This window comes from Cervus elaphus, chromosome 19 (genome assembly GCF_910594005.1).
Source record: "Cervus elaphus chromosome 19, mCerEla1.1, whole genome shotgun sequence".
NCBI lineage: Eukaryota > Metazoa > Chordata > Mammalia > Artiodactyla > Cervidae > Cervus > Cervus elaphus.
The window spans coordinates 43678822-43697173 of record NC_057833.1 but is presented as its reverse complement, the minus strand read 5'-3'; the positions used below and the strand labels follow the sequence as shown (position 1 = coordinate 43697173).

The 18352-nt window shown below is 38.2% G+C and overlaps 1 protein-coding gene and 1 pseudogene across 6 annotated transcripts in view; both read left to right on the top strand.

The window, feature by feature from the left end:
• FGF12 (fibroblast growth factor 12) overlaps positions 1-18352 on the top strand; it is a 585576-nt gene that overhangs the window by 499151 nt on the left and 68073 nt on the right. The window lies entirely within an intron of this gene.
• On the top strand, positions 4815-4882 carry LOC122676294 (annotated as a pseudogene).

Below are 18352 nucleotides of genomic sequence, written 5' to 3'. Positions count from 1 at the left end.
ACCATTTGAACCATGTTTTCTGCAATAAATTCACATAACAAATATTTACTCTTTTAAAGTGTACAGTACAATGAATTTTAGCATATTCATGAAGTTGTACAAGTAGGTCAGTTTTATATCTCCCCCCAAAAAACCCATACCCATTAACAGTCACTCCTCATTGCATTTCCATCCTCTCTCAGCTGCTGCTGCTGCTGCTAAGTCACTTCAGTCGTGTCTGACTCTGTGCGACCCCACAGACGGCAGCCCACCAGACTCCCCCGTCCCTGGGATTCTCCAGGCAAGAACACTGGAGTGGGTTGCCATTTCCTTCTCCAATGCAGGAAAGTGAAAAGTGAAAGTGAAGTCGCTCAGTCGTGTCTGACTCTTAGCGACCCCACGGACTGCAGCCTACCAGGCTCCTCCATCCATGGGATTTTCCAGGCAAGAGTACTGGAGTGGGGTGCCACTCCGCTCTCAGCCACTAAAAACTGCTGATTTACTTTCTGTTCCTATGAATTTGCCTGTTCTGGACATTTCATATAAATGAAACATACAATGTTAGGTCTTTTATGTCTGGCTTCTTTCATTTAGCATAGTGTTTTCAAGGTTTGTCCTTCCTGTTGCTTGTATTAGTATTTCATTCATTTTCATGGCTGAATAATATTTCTCTGGAGGCATGATTGCATTAACCACATTTTATTTGTCCATTATTCAATTGATGGACATCATATCTGTTTCCACTTTGGGGCTGTTATCAATAATGCTTTTATGAACATTTATGCACAAGTTTTTGCATGAGCATATGTTTTCAATTCTCTCAGGTATAGATGTAGGACTGGAATTGCTACTCACACGGTTATAGTGTTTTTAACTATAGAAATTTCCAAACTGGTTTCCAAAGCTCTTTTAGGTTTCCACCAGCAGTAGAGCAGGGTTTTAATTTTTTCACATTCACACTGTAGGATGAGTACGTTTTGCTTTCGAGGTAGAAAAGCTATAAACTTTTGAATCTATTCAGTTTTCAAGGTTTGAGGTAAATTCAGTTTGGGACGAACTAACTTGCTGACAGGATATCAAGAAAGAGCTGTTAAGTGATTCACTGTATTTTTCAATGTGAAACTTCAGCCTTGAGATTGTGGCTAAGCTTCATTTCTTCATTTTCTCTAACTTGTATTTATGCAAGTGTGATCTGTGGTAATGGGTGGGCACGTTCTAGTAAGAAATAAAAGGTCCTTGGACATCTTCTAGACGCAGAAAATCAGAATTTTCTATGTGGCATTGGGAATTTGTATTTTAACAAGTACTTCAACTGACTCATTTACATGCCTGCCTGCTCAATCATTCAGTCGTATCAGACTATTTGCAACACTAACTGTAGCCCACCAAGCTCCTCAATCCTTGGGATTCTCCAGGCAAGAATACTGAGTGGGTTGCCATGTCTTCTTCCAGGGGATCTTCTCAACCCAGGGATCGAACCCACATCTTCTGAGTCTCCTGCACTGCAGGTGAATTCTTTGCCCTGAGCCACTGAGGAAGCCCATTCGTTTACATCAGTTCAGTTCATTCAGTTCAGTCGCTCAGTCGTGTCTGACTCTTTGCGACCCCATGAATCGCAGCACGCCAGGCCTCCCTGTCCATCACAAACTCCTGGAGTTTACTCAAACTCATGCCCATCGAGTCAGTGATGCCATCCAGCCATCTCCTCCTCTGTCGTCCCCTTCTCCTCCTGCCCCCAATCCCTCCCAGCATCAGGGTCTTTTCCAATGAGTCAACTTTTCGCATGAGGTGGCCAAAGTATTGGAGTTTCAGCTTCAGCATCAGTCCTTCCAGTGAACATCCAGGACTTACATACTAGAGGTTAAAAACTGCTCTAACCTACTAGCATTAGAAGGGGTCATTGCAAGAACCTCACTGGCAGGTGTAACCCTAATTACTCTGGTTATTATGTACATTTGAGAACTGACATTCAGATTTAATTTTTACCAACATCATGCCAGACACTTCACATTTTTTCTTTCATTTTGTTCTAATTTTTTTTTTTTTGTAAAAATGAGATATTTAAGCACTGGATGGTCAAGCACACGGAACTAAAAGGTGACAGAATTGAGATTTGAACCCTAAAATGCCTTTTCATTTTATAGTCATATTAGTATAATTTTTATTTACTGTATATAACAAGGGTTACTGAGAAAAGGTAAGAAAAGTACCTTCTTTCAGTTGTGAGCTGTGCTGGGGGCTGTGGCGGGGGGGAGCCTCATGTTTGTTTTTAACTGACTAGAGTAAGAATGTAAATTTAAAAGAAATGGAATTATACATCATTACTACCAGGATCACCACCAGCATCATCCAGAAGTACTTTTCAAGCTCCTTTTGCTAAGCTGTGTTGCACACTGCATCTTCAAATACAGAAATGCTGTATTAGTTTGTCTGGTAGTAATAATGGATTTGGTAATTGGATTTCAGAAAACACTGCAACAACGCTCAGGATATGTTACAAAATCCTAACCCTGAAGCAGGCTCTCCCTGGTAGATTTAGGATTGGGGAGGAGCCAAGGTGACCTTGATTTTGTTGCTAACCAAGCTGCTGTGGGTTTGCAGAATCGTAACAAGCTTTGCTGTAGATATTTTATCTTTTTTCATCTTATGGGCTATGGGAAAGTGTCTTCTTGACACAATTTATTGCAGTAGACAGAAACATTTGGAAAAAAATTATTTTTGTCAATTCATAATAAGTGAATAATGTAACAACATTATATTATTTTAGTAGAAAATATAAAACAATATTGGAGAAAGGCATGGCAACCCACTCCAGTACTCTTGCCTGGAGAATCCCATGGACAGAGGAGCCTGGCAGGCTGCAGTCCATGAAGTTGCCAAGAGTTGGACATGACTGAAGCAGCTAAGCACACAAGCATAAAATAATGTAGTATGCTATTTTTTGCATTTTTTTTCTATTAGAGGATACATTTGTAGCTCTTTGGAGACACTAATTATCCTGGTTCAGTTTTATATTCCTCATTCCATTTTGGATATAATAGATAATTAAGGCAACCACATAATTTATCATTCAAACTTGAATAATTTTCAAGTAGCACCATTAAGCATTTTGCCAGAATTTCAGGCAAAAACCAGGATTATACTCAGGAAACTATATGTGTAGTCACCCTAAATTAATAAGTGCTTAAAGACATACAAATTATTTATCACCCAATATGAGGGACCTCAGGGTCAGATCTCATGAACTGCACCACAGCTGATACTAAAAACCATTGCCTATGGTCCATTATTATATTCTTTACTTCTATATTTTAATTGAAACTTGGTGACAGAAATAGCAGACAACTAAAGATTAATGTGAAAAAGAAAGCCTGGGTAGAAGAGACTCTATGTGCTAATATTTACTTGTTAACTATTTCTTTTACCATTCCCAAAATAGAATGTTTTAAAATGGCATTCTGCTTCATTAAAAGGGCTTTATGTTGTTTTTAAGCGTAGTCACTGTAAGTTTCCTAGGTAACCTGTAATATTCGGCGTTCAGGCGCCTTTGATAAGTAAAATGTGTTGAAAGTACAAAACTGCAAGAAGCTGGTTTTATCTTAGATAATCCCAATATTCCTTTATTTTTTTATTTTTATTTTTTATTTTTTATTTTTTTTGACAGGTAGACAGGTTTTATTCCACCCGACCCCTGCCCACGGCCGCCCCGGGCAGAGCGGGGGCAGGCTGCTCGGAGGGTATGGGGCAGGGTGGCATACAGGTGGTCTCGCTGTGGCCCCAGGCGAGTAGCAGAGGGAAGGTGGGTCAGCTACCCCCCCTGGGGTCTCTCCAGGGGCCTTCCAATATTCCTTTAATGTGATTTTATTATAGCTAAAAAATTAATGCTCTTGAGTCACTGTATTAAGCTATCCACCCCTAGTCTAGGGGAAAGCATGGCCAGAGGTGTAGTGCAGAATATATAGGGAGGAAATAAAGATGGTCTCTCCAATGGAAAAGGAAATAAAATGTCTGGAGGAGATCTTCCACTGTCCCATAATACAAATATAGATTTTTAATTCGACATTTATTTTTCTGAACTCTAATGCCTCGTTCATTTTGCAGAAATGACAAATGAAAGTGTGCTGAATTTCAGCCTGTATTTGAAAAGAGCCATTACGAGCAGTCCTTTTTGACAGTAGTAGTCAAACTGGTGGATTGAATACATCCTCCATTTTCCAATCTGTTGTGTCAGAGTGAATTGAAAGGTATCAGACAACATAGTCATAAAAACGTGTTTGAACGTCTGCTTGTGTCATGTACTATGAAAGCATTATGTATTGATAATAGCATTTTATCTTTTATCACTGAGAAAAGAAAAGAACATATTTTTACCATTCAATTCCTATCTGCCAATTCTAGCCCCCAAGGAACTCCACACTAGAACAATGTCAAATCTGATATGCAAGAACAAACACCAGTTATCATTCTTTCTCATTAAGTTCCAGATGCTGACCTTTTAGTACTGACATAAGAAATCTATAATCCAAGAATAATCATGTCCAAGAATAAGAAAGCTGATCTTTCTCTGGACACTCTCATGAGCTCAGTTCTCAGCCAAAAAAACATTATCTGAGTCTCTCCAGTAGAGTTGATTATGAATATTGTTTCATAATCGTGAATAATCATGAATATTGTTTCAGGGGGCATTTTTGATCCTAAGCGAATAAGAAACCTGCATTTCATTCATTTTCCTTCACCTACCAGTTATAATTTATTCTCATATTCACATCCTATTCAATATGGCCCCGCCAAGTTTTCCAGCCCCATCTTTCACTTCTGTTCTCAATTTACTTTTCATCACTTCTCGGCCTTTTGGCTAAGATCAAGTGTAGTATCAATTTACTTTTCTTCTCTCCTAGTTTATGGGTAGGGCCTGAATATGCATCACAGTTGGCATTTCTCTTTCTCTCTTTTTGTTCTGTGGTTTCTCCTTCTTACTACTAATTTTGTAATCAAAATTGAAATTATAAGGCATTTCAAATGCCTATTTCTTTTATTAAGAGACTTTTCTCTTGTTTTGTGTGTGTGTGTTGCTTTGTTGCTTTATTTCTCCAAATCTTTACACCGTTTAATTTTATGATGTTTAATAACAATTCAATAGCAATATGTTCAATAACAATTGTTCTTTTATAATTGTTTACCCTATCTTTATACTGCTAGTTATCACTGGAAATAAAGAATACATCTCAAATATCTTAGTAATGTCTTTTCCTATATTTTATGGATCAGTAAATACTTGTTGACCTGAATTACATTTTACTTTTAGATTTCTAAGACTTGAACTATATTTCTTTCTATATACTATCCATGTACATTGTTCTGCTAGTTTGCTCCATTGTTAGATTTTCCTGAATCATGTCATCTAAAATTTAGTTATTTAAAGGACTATTTATGATGTTCTGAAGTGGTAGTCACATAGTCGTGTCCAACTCTTTGTTACCCCATGGACTGAAGCCCACCAGGCTCCTCTGTCCATGGGATTTTCCAGGCAAGAAGACTGGAGTAGGTTGCCATTCCCTTCTCCAGGGGTGATGTTCTGAGGACCTAGACAATTGGTTTCTTTACTCTTGGTATCTCTTTCACTCTCTCATACCTCTGAGATGTTTGAGATGTGTCACAGTCTAAAGATACCAAATACCTCCTTGTATTGTCATGATGCCCATAAGGCACACCAGAATCTCTCAACTGAATAAAGCCTACAGCGCATGAAACAAGCTCCATTAAACTTTAATTACTATTAGGAAAGCATGACATTTAAATCTAGTTACCATTTTCCCATTGGCTGATCTCTGAAACTTGGAAAGTATTTAGAAGAAATAAAAATCACTAATTAGGTAAGAATAGGGGAGTTTGTGTTGGGAGTGGAGCTTTATCAGAGAAAAAATGTTATCCTACCCAAATAAAGAGGGAGTCCAGAGAATTGCATGTTTGTGATAGATTCCAAGTAGCACGAAACATATACATCAGCTGCCAGGTTTGACTGAGATCCAGTCGACCCAATTTTATTCCATTACCAATACTTGTCCATTCAAGTCATCCTCTCATAGAATCACGTAAGTGTGTTGATTTGCTCGTTTGTCTTTCATGCTTGGGGGACTATCCTTTAAAGTGCTTGCAATTGGATACATGTTCAGAGGACTTCACTGTGTCTCATTTCCCCCGATAGAGAGAGTGGTGATAGAGGAGCCACCCAGAAAATGGAAAAGAAAGGTTTCCCAAATTTTCTTTTTCAGTAAGCTACTGGAATATTGAATATCACGTTTCCAATTGTCTTTTAATCTTTTAAAGAAATTTTTGAAAACATGTTGGTCAGTAGATTTTTAGGCTATTGTTTATTCAATGAATGAATATATCATTCATCTAGAATTTTGTACTGCTAAATTACAGCATAGTTCATAGAAGGCAATTATCAATTTTTTGTTAACCCAGTAGATGAATGCTAGGCCCTGATTAATTATGAGACAGTTATAATGTGAGAAGAATTTGGAGTAGGTGATAACAGAAGATGAAATTTGAACAATCCAGGTGGAAAGAAAGCATTAGGTAAAACATAAGGTTAAAAATAAATATAGAGTGGGAAAGTTTGGGGAAGAGTAAGTCATTTAGAATTTAAGGTTCAAAGAGAAGTGGAATGGTGAGAGAAAGGTGAAAGAAGATAGGCAGAAACCAGGTCATGGAGGGTCTTTCTTGCTGGACAGAGTAGATGGAATTTATTCAGTGGTGAGTCACTGAAGATTTCTGAGCTGAGGGAGTTTATGACCTGGCTTGCACTTTAGGAAGATTAAACTGTCAGCAGTGTATGTGATGGATTGGAGTGAGTAGGTACTAGAGGCAGAGAAGGTAGTTGGGAAACAATTTCAATAGCGAAGATAAGAAGTAATGAGAGCCTGAACTGGAAAGCAGCTGCGGACTCTGTAAGGAAAGGATGATTGTGAGTAACATGGAGAAGGTAGCGTCAGCACCGGAAAGGACAATGATGCCTGAAGGCTGGTTGGTGCTCATTTGCCATAATCAGAAAGAAGACATTTACAGTTATCTGTCATAAACAGAGACACTGAGATTAGGTATAGGTAAAGTGGAAGTGAGCTCAATGAGCGGTCTTCAAATGCAAACTAAGGCACTAGGTAGGTCACTTAATTGAGTGAGAATAGGCTCCAGTAACCACTAGAGATATGTAGGGTCTATGTTACAGTGCAGTGGTTCTAAAACTTGAGGGTGCACCAGAATCACCTGGAAGGCTTGTTAAAATAACAGAGTTTAAGGTTGGAAGGAGGTAGAATAATAAGAGAAAGGGGTAGAAAGATGGATAGGAACCAGGTCAGGAGGGTCTTTGATGCTGCACAGAGTAATCTTCCCACTTCCAGAGTTTCTTTTGAAAAGATTGTATAAGTCTGTGTGTGGTCTGATACTTTGCATTTGTAACAGGTTGCAAGGTGATGTTGATGTTGCTAGTCAACCACTTTGATAGCCTCTATTCCTCTGTGCCCCAGCTAAGTGTACCGTAAAACACATGAAAATCATCTGAGGAGCCTCAAGAGCACCCTAGTATCTGGCTCATACCACATCTATTAAACAGTTCAGAATGGCTTCTTTTTTAAAAGTTCATTCCTCATGTGATCCCAATGGGTAGCCAGGCTGAAAACCGTAAGTCAGACAAGTGCTCGGGCCTGGTGCACTGGGAAGACCCAGAGGAATCGGGTGGAGAGGGAGGTGGGAGGGGGGATCGGGATGGGGAATACATGTAACTCCATGGCTGATTCATGTCAATGTATGACAAAACCCACTGCAATGTTGTGAAGTAATTAGCCTCCAACTAATAAAAATAAATGAAAAAAATAAAAATAAAGAAAATGTTTACTAAAAAAAAAAGAAAACCATAATTCATATCTTCTGATTATTTAAGAAGTCAAAAATTTGAATATTATGTAAAGTTCTTTTCTACCTTGGCCCATTTTTAGTCAAAGTACCTTTTTGTGCAGGGATAAATTCTATCATCCTGATTAACTGGCCCAAAAGATGCCATTGTCTCTTCTTCTTGTATTCCCCACAATCACATACACCCTCCCACAAGATGAACTCACATTTAATGATTTCCATTTATCTGTAATAACTTTTACTCTTTGTATCTATTAATACTGTATAGTTTTCTGACATAGAATATTGGTTAGAACTCATGAAGATGTCACTAGTTTTATATTACTGGTGTAATCAGACCTTGATCTTTTTAAAATAAAATTAGAGCAAGAACTAATCACATTGTGTATGTTTATAAAACCTTATAGCCAAGCCTTTTAGAAAAATATCTTCCATTTTGACTTTCAATGTTTTGCTTAAAAATATTACTACCAAGGCTTATTTATATGTTATTCATAAAAGCATTTTTAAATGATGTTGAGAAGATTCAATAATCACTGAGACATGTCCCCAAATGCTGTATGGATCCATGTGTTTTCTTTGATTTCTCAGTTCATAACAAGTAGAGAGCATTTACCCACAGTAACAAAGTCCTGTGCCGACTTCTCCTAGGTTAGGCTCCTTTGCTTTGGTTTGATATTGTTGCCAGCTGATACCAACTGAAAAGAGTGACTATTGAAAACAGACTTGTATTGAACATTAAAAAAGTTAATTCTTGAGTCTAGAAATAATAGTAGCAATGACAAAAGCATCAGCAGACACTCATGTAGTACATCACGTTATGTGCATTACCCATATTAACTCCTTTTTATCTTCATAGTAAGCCTATGAGGGATGAAGAGACCAAGGCCAGGAGCAGTGATTTGCTCAGGGTCAGGAGGCTGGGTGGGGATCTGAACCTAAGTCTATCTGATTTAAAGCAAATTTTCCTAATCATTGTCCTGCTATAGTCTTAATGTATAGCAAGTTCTATTTGTAAATATGTTTTCCTTGACACACAGATTATAAAATAAACACAACTAGACACATCAGACTGTCTGCTTCAATGGGTTCATCTTCTCATACCCATGACATTCAATTACTGAAACGTTTCTCATCCAATGCAGTCAAGGAAAAACATTATTGTGAAATAAAGTGATAGATTGGATGCCAGAGTTTATGTCCTCATTGGCTATACACTTTCTGTAGTAGATTTAATAAATACTGCATTTCTCTGGGCCTCAGTTTTCTCATCTCAAAATGATGGTCTTGAAGATTCTTTAAAGCTCCCAAACCTTATGGGTTAAATTTTCTTTCAAATGTAAAATTTAAAAAAGATAGGTGCATCTGGGAATTGTTTTCAACCCTATTTCTTTTTGCTATTTCCTAGAAAAAGTTCTTGATGATTTACTTTAAAATGAAGATTTCCACAGAAGTTTCTAATTATCTGGCATTTAAAAACTATTCTTTATTATAGGGTTTGAAGACATCAATATATTAAGGAAAAACAAGGTTATATATATAAACACATAGTGCATATTGCATTTTAGAGAACAATGTATAAATTCACTTACTTTCCATCAAGAGGAATCTTCTTTTGCATTATCAATCTAAGAGCTCAGAAAATAATCTCTCTCTTATTGTTAAAGAGAATTAACAGTAAAATAGGGCAGGCCAGGATTAACAAGGAATAACCTCCATTACATGGGGGTGTAGATAACAAATAGCTTGATGTGACACTGTCCAATTTATAAGATGTTAAGGTTAACAGTAATTTAGGGATGGTTCTTTGTGCCTGAAAAAAAAAAAGAAATAATCACCTAGAGGAAAGTTAATTGGAGGAGATGAATTACAGATTTTTCTGCAGGAAAAAATTTATGTTTTTGTGGGTGGGGGGGTCACAGGATATAAAAATACACTGAACTGTCTTTGTGACCATGGCCTGGAAATTAGTTTCAGGAAGGAAAGTAAGTTTTCTTAAATTTATTCTGGACTCTGAGCTTCACTCTGTTCATAGGGTCTAGTATGGTGCCTTGTGGGCTTCCTAAGTTGGCTCATTGGTAAAGAATCAGCCTGCCCATGCAGGAGACTTGGGTTTGATCCTTGGGTCAGGAAGATTCCCTGGAGGAAGATATGGCAACCCACTCCAGTATTCTTGCCTGGGAAGAAGGAGTCAATTTAAGTCCTGTGAGCAAAGGTTAAAAATTCTGAAAGTGTTAGATGAAGTTTTCAGAGAAACTGGAAAGCTGTTTTTATGTAGCTGAAGAATTCTATCAAAGGGTTGGATTTGTTTTCATATATGACTTTAAAGAATAAAACAAGAAAAAAATGGCAGAAGTTTCTCCATGGGGAAAGAGATTTTGAAGAAAATAAACGAGGGCAAACTAAGCTATCCAAAGATGACCCTCAGCCATGTGGAGAGCCTTGTAATTGAAGGCCTGCTAAGAGAAAACAGATTCAAATCAAACAGAGTGTTGTGAAGTGGGTGCCTTCATTAAATAGTCTTTGATTTATTGGGTTTTTTTTTTGTTTTTTTTTTTTGATCATGGGGCTATGACTCAGCGTCTTAAATTTAGGGCGGAATGCTATGGGTAATGAATAGTAAATAAAGATTACTATTCCTCAAGATTGAGGAAACTTAACTCTTCTGATGAAATATTGCCAACTGAAGTCCATCAGTTGTAACATTAAGGGTTATCACCTTGCTTTGGTGGCATGAGGATGAGACAGGCTTTTTACATTCGTGGAAGATGAGTATTATTCATTCCTCTCCTTTCTCTTCATCATTGGCTCAGGAAACCAGACTCCAAAATGGAGATTAGTCAGCTGTGATCTTGGGTAAGACAACTCTCTGCAGTGGATTTTGGAGGAACTGAGAACATGAGGAATTTCGGCCAATAGTGCTGTCAGCTGCTGAAGAATAACTTCATTCCTAACAGAGATCTGGGTTGCCGGTGAAGGTATACAAAGAAATTGAACTCATGTAACTCAGTTCTAATTGGCAAATATTATTCTTTATAGATTGAAAGATCCTAAAATCATTCCTTTCCAACCATTCTTCCATGGTTGGAACCATTGTTCCATGGTTGGAACATGGAATGGTTCCAACCCTTCCAACATGGTCACAACTATCCACATTATTTAGCTTTGTCCTCACATTGATATTTAAGACAACTATTTGGCCATTTGACCCAACATCAAGCTGGAAAATCTAACAATTACGATTTGACATTTTAAATAAGTTTTAACAAGTCAGTCACCAACTCCCGTCCTCTGTGTTGGTTTTCATTCTCTTGTAAGTTATTTAGTCATAACAACCACATTGGAACACAGGAAAATGTGAATGAGCTGGAAATCAGTCTGTAGTTAGAGCGTCCCTTCCTACTGTAATTACAAGTATGTAGACTGCATGATGATGGGAGGCTCTGTGCAGTCACTTCCCCTCATTCTAGATCTTCCTTTAGCACGAATATTTGACAGCACCATCACCAGTCCCAAAAAGAGCATTTGCAAATAAAAGAAGTCTAACACACCAAGACTTGTGGAACAAAGCTATTGTGCTTGTTCGAAGATTCACTGTTACCTTTTATTATTAATCAGAGCTGTGATTCTGGGTCCTTTCACTTATTAAATATGAAATACTGGGTAAATGTTTTGCCCTTTCTGATCCTTAATATTCTCATCAGTAAAATGAATATGAAATTGATCTCACATGGTTATTGTGAAGAATAAACAAAAAAGAATTAGTAAATGCTTATGAAGCAGGATGTGCAGTCATGTAGGTGCTTAATTACTGTTGCAGCTCTCGTCTTCATTGAAGAAAGTACATCCTGTGGACTGATAAATGGCCTAAGTAAGAATTTAGCAGTCTTGTAACTGCATAATAATATTTGTGAATTACCCTGACAGACAGGGAGGAAGGTAGCTGTTTAAGGAAATACGCTATTCTCTTTCTTTGACTTGGGTTTGTTTTGCCCTGTCTCTCCAGGAAGTCCTTAAATCCTGGGTTCAGTTCTTGGAGACTAGGCTGAGCGTACTCACAGTCACATGACCACAGCCTCCATATGAGAATGGAAGCTTCATTGGAATAAATGGGCCATGAACATCTGATTTATTGAGAGGCACCACAGTCACATTCAATAGGAGAGAGTGCAGTTGCATCATATGGTCTCCAGGTAGATTTGAGCTGTGTTCTGTTCATTGGGCCACAGAGGGACATGGTTCTTGTCATACTCGATAAATCAATTCTTGGTAGCATAAAATCCCTAACAGGTACTGTAAATTCCTTAGACGTGGAGATTAAAATGTAGTGAAATGAAAACTAGACTGGACCTAAGACCTGGATTTGCCCCTTTCCAAGCTATATGATCTGGGTAAATCACTACATATTGAAAGCTGTTTTATCATCATGAAAGTGGCATCATAATACTTAACCTTAAAATGGCTTTGCAAATGAAATAAGATGGATATTTATACACAAAGAAGTAAAATGAAATGAGCATTTGTAAAACACAAGAGCTTAATAATTCCTGCCAGAGGATATTCATATTGGTTGTAGAGTTCCAAACACATAGAAGCTGTTCTCTTTCCAAAGGGTGGTTCCTCTTGATTTATGCAGAGCTTTTTACTGACTACAAACGCAGTTTCCAAGAGTGGGAGGCATACTTACTGCTCTGGCTCCCTGGGAAAGTTGTGCTTTAGAGGAAGAAGGCAGAGTGACAGCATTTGGCATTTCCTTGCTAGAAGGATAAGAATGTTCTGTGTGGAACCCTCTTCTACAGAATTTTAGCATTGATTAAGAATTGGCATGGAGAAGGAAATGGCAACCCACTCCAGTGTTCTTGCCTGGGAAATCCCATGGACAAAGTCTGAGCCTGGTGGGCAACAGTCCATGGAGTCGCAAGAGTCAGACACGACTTAGCAGCTGAGCACAAGAATTGGCATATCATATGCTGGCAAGCTATGCTGTCGGAAGAACATGGGATAAAAACAGTTGGTATCATAGCATTTCCAGGACTGGCAGGGGGCACACAGCTCTGACAAGCACACTCGCCACAGCAGACAGATCATCTGTGTCTATATTTCTCTTTATATTATACATCATGGGTGCTAACCATCTTATCCCCACAAAAGCCCAAGGACAAGCTTTTGAAATCATTAATAGAGACTGCCAAGTTACCTTTTTTCTTTTACTTTCTTTCCTTTTCTTTCCCTTAACTCTCCATTTCTGTGAGTTTTTGTGTTGAAGTAAATGTGAGAGATGAAGTCTCCAGGATACCACTGAAAAGGAGGCACAGTATTTATGACTCTTGAAATGACAAATTCTGAAACGCTTTGAGTCCAGGCAGGATGAAAGGTTGGTATTAAATGTGACCTTTGATTTTAATGGTCTCGAACAGAAACCTCCGTTTTATGCTGTGCAAATTGCATTGTAAATTAGTGGCCCAGTTCACTGCATTTTCAAGCAGTGAGGGAAAGGGGCTGAGCAGACAGCAGCAAAAATTATTTCTTGTCACCTGCAGTCTTCGAAATAACAAGTTGTTTGAACTTAACCATTTTCTCCCCAGCCGTTTTTACATAACACAGTGAAACACATTTTTGTTTGAAAGCAACTAACTGAGCTAATCAGACTTTGACATTGATGGCACATTTCTTCCCAACTCCAGTCCTCAGTTTCCATATCTACAAAAGGACAATCTACCTGATTAGTATCTTTGTTTCCAACTCCAAATCCTAGGACTCTGTAACCTCCCTATTCTTATTGGCCAGGAAAGAAGAACTGTTAATCATGAGAGCAACCTAGCAGCTTGCAACCCAATAAGTGGTGCCAAGAGCATCCATTTGCCTGAGATCTCAGTGTTTAAAGGTGGGCACTGCTGTGCAAATCTACATCAGCTGACAGTCTTGCAACACGAAGAGGATGCATTTACAAAATAAAGTTAGGCAAAACAGAAGTTAAATTGCAAATACATATTGCTCAAGTTACACAATGGGCTATTTGGGGGAACACCGTAGGCTGTTTAATGTTCCTGTATCTAACGTGGGAGACTTCACTTTGCAGCAAGAGTCTAAACTTTTGTGTTTTCTCATTTCTTTTGAAATCTGCAATTATGTAGGATTTATTGTGTTCTTTGGAAAGAAAAAAAAATTTGTGTTGTGATTTTTTTTTTAAAGCATTTGGAAATTGCCATGCAGTGGATCTTATACTGTTTTTAGCATTTCTTTTTGAAGTAGGTTTTGTGGCATCACCAACTCAACTGTCACTGATTTCTCACATCTAGAGTTGATTCTTTGTCCCAGAGACACTCAATCCACTGTCTTCTGCTTTTCAGTTAATAGTTACTCTGCATTTGTAATTGGTTAAAAAACCAACCAACCACAATTCGAGTCTTAAAACCATCCTTAATCCCTCTCTTTTCTTTTATGCCCCACATATAATCTGTTAGAAAACTGTCACAGCTTTAGTTTTTCAACTCTAAACATAATCTGATTAATTATCAGTTTGTCTGCAGTTTCCAATCTAGTCCAAACCATTAACACTTTTCCTCTGGAGTACTGTAGTAGCCTATTCACTGGTCTTCCTGCTTCTACCACCGCCTCCTTGATGAAAGTGAAAGTTGCTCAGTGTTGTCCGACTCTTTGCGACCCCATGGACTATACAGTCTGTGGAATTCTCTAGGCCAGAATACTGGAATGGGTAGCCTTTCCCTTCTCCAAGAGATCTTCCCAACCCAGGAATTGAACCCAGGTCTCCCGCATTGTGGGCGGATTCTTTACCAACTGAACTATCAGGGTCTAATACAAACAGCAGCCTACATACCCTTTCAAAATACATGAAACATCATTGTGTGTCTCTGCATTAAACCCTGCAGTGGCTCCCCTTTCCACGAGAAGGCTTAGGTCTTTGCAATGCCTTAGAGAATCTGATGCCTTGCAGTATATATGCCCTCATCTCTTTGTTGCTCTCGTCTTTGCTGATTCTCTCCAGTTATGCTGGGCATCATTTCTGGGCTTTGGTCTCATCCACCTTAATGGATCTATCAATCTATTAAAATTATAGCACCTCCTCAATATATACTGACACTTTACTCCCATTTATATTTTCTGATACTTTAATAGCACTTCTTTCCTCAAATGTAGTGTGTGTGTGTGTGTTTCAGTCGTCTCTGACTCTTTGGGACCCATGGACTGTGGAACTCCAGGCTCCTTTGTCCATGGAATTTTCCAGGAAAGAATACAGGAACAGGTTGCCATTTCCTACTCCAGGGGATCTTCCCAAACCAGAGATCGAACCCTAGTGTCTTGCTTCTTCTGCATTAGCAGGCAGATTCTTTACCACTAGCGCCACCTAGGAAGACCTCAAGTATGATATTTATTACATTTATGGGCTTCCTTCCACTTTCTACCAAAATATAAACTCCATGAGGACAATTTTTTATCTCTTCTTTGCTATATCCCAATATGTGGAACAGTGCTTGGTTCAGAAATAATAACCTTTAATTATTTGGTTAATTCTTTGATAGATACCAAGGTTAAGCAATTCATCTGTGTTCAACTTCATAAAGTCCTGGACGGTTATACAATTGTTCATTCTTCCACCTGTTTTCTGAGCCTATAACGTTGAATTTTCCAGAATTTTATTAACATGAAAATACACAAAGTAATTCTCTTTTTTTAGAACTTTTCCCAAAGCCTTTTTTTACCACCTGGTCTTTCCATTCTGATTTGTGGGGACTTGAACTACTCCCAGCTCTATGTGAGTTCCAAGAATGATTTCCAGTGGTTCTTTCCCTTGACATGGATAGCTTCCTATTACACATGTGCAGGTCAGTACCCATCCACATATTTAAGGGGCTGTGCAGAAATTGAGTTTTTTTCCTCCCCTGCAGTACTTTGCCCTGGAGTTATAGCCAATTAGTTCCCCAAACTGTAGTTTGTTTTCTCAACTCAGTGAGTTTCTGGACTGTCCAAGTACTTCTCCATGCTGCTGCCTAGAAATTTCTTCCTGGAGCAATGGTAATGTTCACCACATTTGTTTCCCTCTTTTAAGGATGGCAGCTGTTCACTGCATGTTTTCCAGTGTCTGAAAACCATTGCCTGGTTTTGGTTGTCTAAAGTCAGGAAGCTAAGTCTAGTCACTGATACTCTAACATGCCCAAAACAGAAGCTCAGTGGAAAACTCCTAAAGCCAAATCTTTTTTTATTTCCTCCAAGCAGAAGAGTATATAAGTCAATCAGGTAATTAATGGCATAGAACAGTATCACTAGTTTTCATGTTTCATGTAGAACCTACATGAAAATTATGAGCAGAAAAACAATAAATTATAAGTCAAAGGGTTTGATTTTTAACTTCATCAGGTACAATTGTCTGACCTTGGGCAGTTCACTCGGAGTTTTAATTCAGCATTTGTTTACATGGGGAAAAGAAATGCTGCTGCTTTATCACAAATTACATCAAGGATTAAATGTGGTCATGGATAAAATTCCTATCTCTAAAATCCTGTCCTTGTATGAGGGGATATTCTTATTCTCATCATTATCTGTCAAAGTGGAAAACTTAGAATGATAGAACATTTCTCCTTAATTCATTTTGTGCTTTCTTATCCTGATAACTCATGTAGACAAAAATATATTCTATTTTGATATGATGTGTGTCAGGTAGGATTAATTCTCACAGTAATATAACAACAGAAATTCGTAGTACTATTGGTTTAAACCAAGATAGTTTATTCTATTACATAAAAATGGTCTGTAGGGATACAATCATAGCTGATATAGGATTTTCAGAGGACATTGGAGACCCAGGTTTCTATTCTCCTGCTTTTCCATCCTCAGTGACAGCATTCATTACCTCTTGTTTCAAGATGGCTGCTGAAATTCTAGCCATTACATCTACATTCCACAGTGGCAGAAGGAAGATGCAAAGAATGACCAAATGTTTTCCTTCAAGCCTAAGCAGCTAATTTTAAATAAACTTTTCTGAGAGTTCAATAACATAGTTTTGTTAATATTCTATTAACCCTAATTTAGAGAGATGGGCACATATGAATACAAGCAAGGCTTGTCATAGATGTCTTCTTATTTCTATAGTATCAGTCAGTTCAGTTCAGTCTCTCAGTCCTGTCTGAGTCTTTGTGACCCTGTGGACTGTAGCACACCAGGCTTCCTTGTCCATCACCAACTCCCAGAACTTGCTCAAACTCATGTCCATCGAGTCGGTGATGCCATCCAACCATCTCATCCTCTGTCGTACCCTTTTCCTCCTGCCTTCAATCTTTTCTAGCATCAGGGTCTGTTGTAATGAGTCAGTTCTTCGCATCAGGTGGCCAAAGTATTGGAGTTTCAGCTTCAACATCAGTCCTTCCAATGAATATTCAGGACTGATTTCCTTTAGGATTGATTGGTTGAATCTCCTTGCAGTCCAAGGGACTCTCAAGAGTCTGCTCCAACACCAAAGTTCAAAAGCATCAATTCTTTGGTGCTTAGCTTTCTTTATAGTCCAACCCTCACATCCATATGACTCCTGGAAAAACCATAGCTTTGACTATATGCACTTTTGTCAGCAAAGTGATGTCTCAGCTTTTTAATAGGCTATCTAGTTTTGTTCATAGCTTTTCTTCCAAGGAGCAAGTGTCTTTTAATTTCATGGCTGCAGTCACCATCTGCAGTGATTCTGGAGCCCCCAAAATAAATTCTGTCATTGTTTCCATTGTTTCCCCATCTGTTTGCCATGAAGTGATGGGACCAGATGTCATGATCTTAGTTTTTTTAATGTTGAGTTTTAAGCCAGCTTTTTCACTCTCCTCTTTCACTTTCATCAAGAGGATCTTTAGCTCCTTGTCGCTTTTTGTCATTAGGATGATATCATCTGCAAATCTGAGGTTGCTGACATTTCTCCCAGCAATCTTGATTCCAGCTTGTGCTTCATCAAGGCTGGCCTTTCGCATGATGTACTCTGCATATAAGTTAAATAAACAGCGTGACAATATACAGCCTTGACATACTCCTTTCCCAATTTGGAACCAGTCCATTGTTCCATGCCCGGTTTCTATAATACACCTATTTAAAAGTACATATTTTGTTACCAGAGAGAAAAATAAGAATTAATGTTGAGAGACAACTTTCAATTTGCCACAGAATTTCTCTTTAGCAAGAAGTGATTCTCTGAATTAGTTCAGGGTAAGGTACTACAGAAGACATACCATATAATTATATGTCCACAGTGAGGCACTCATAGACAAATAGCTAAGTTAAGATGGCTCAAAGAATGTTCTAAAGGTATTCACTGAAGAGATTTCTCTCAAAATTTTGACCTGTTGTGTTGAAGGTTTGTGGGGTACTTTCTATGAAATATCATGATGCACATTGACCTCATCTTAGAAAGAATAGCTGTTCTATAAATTTTAATACATCTAAAAAAAATTTTTAATACATCTGAACA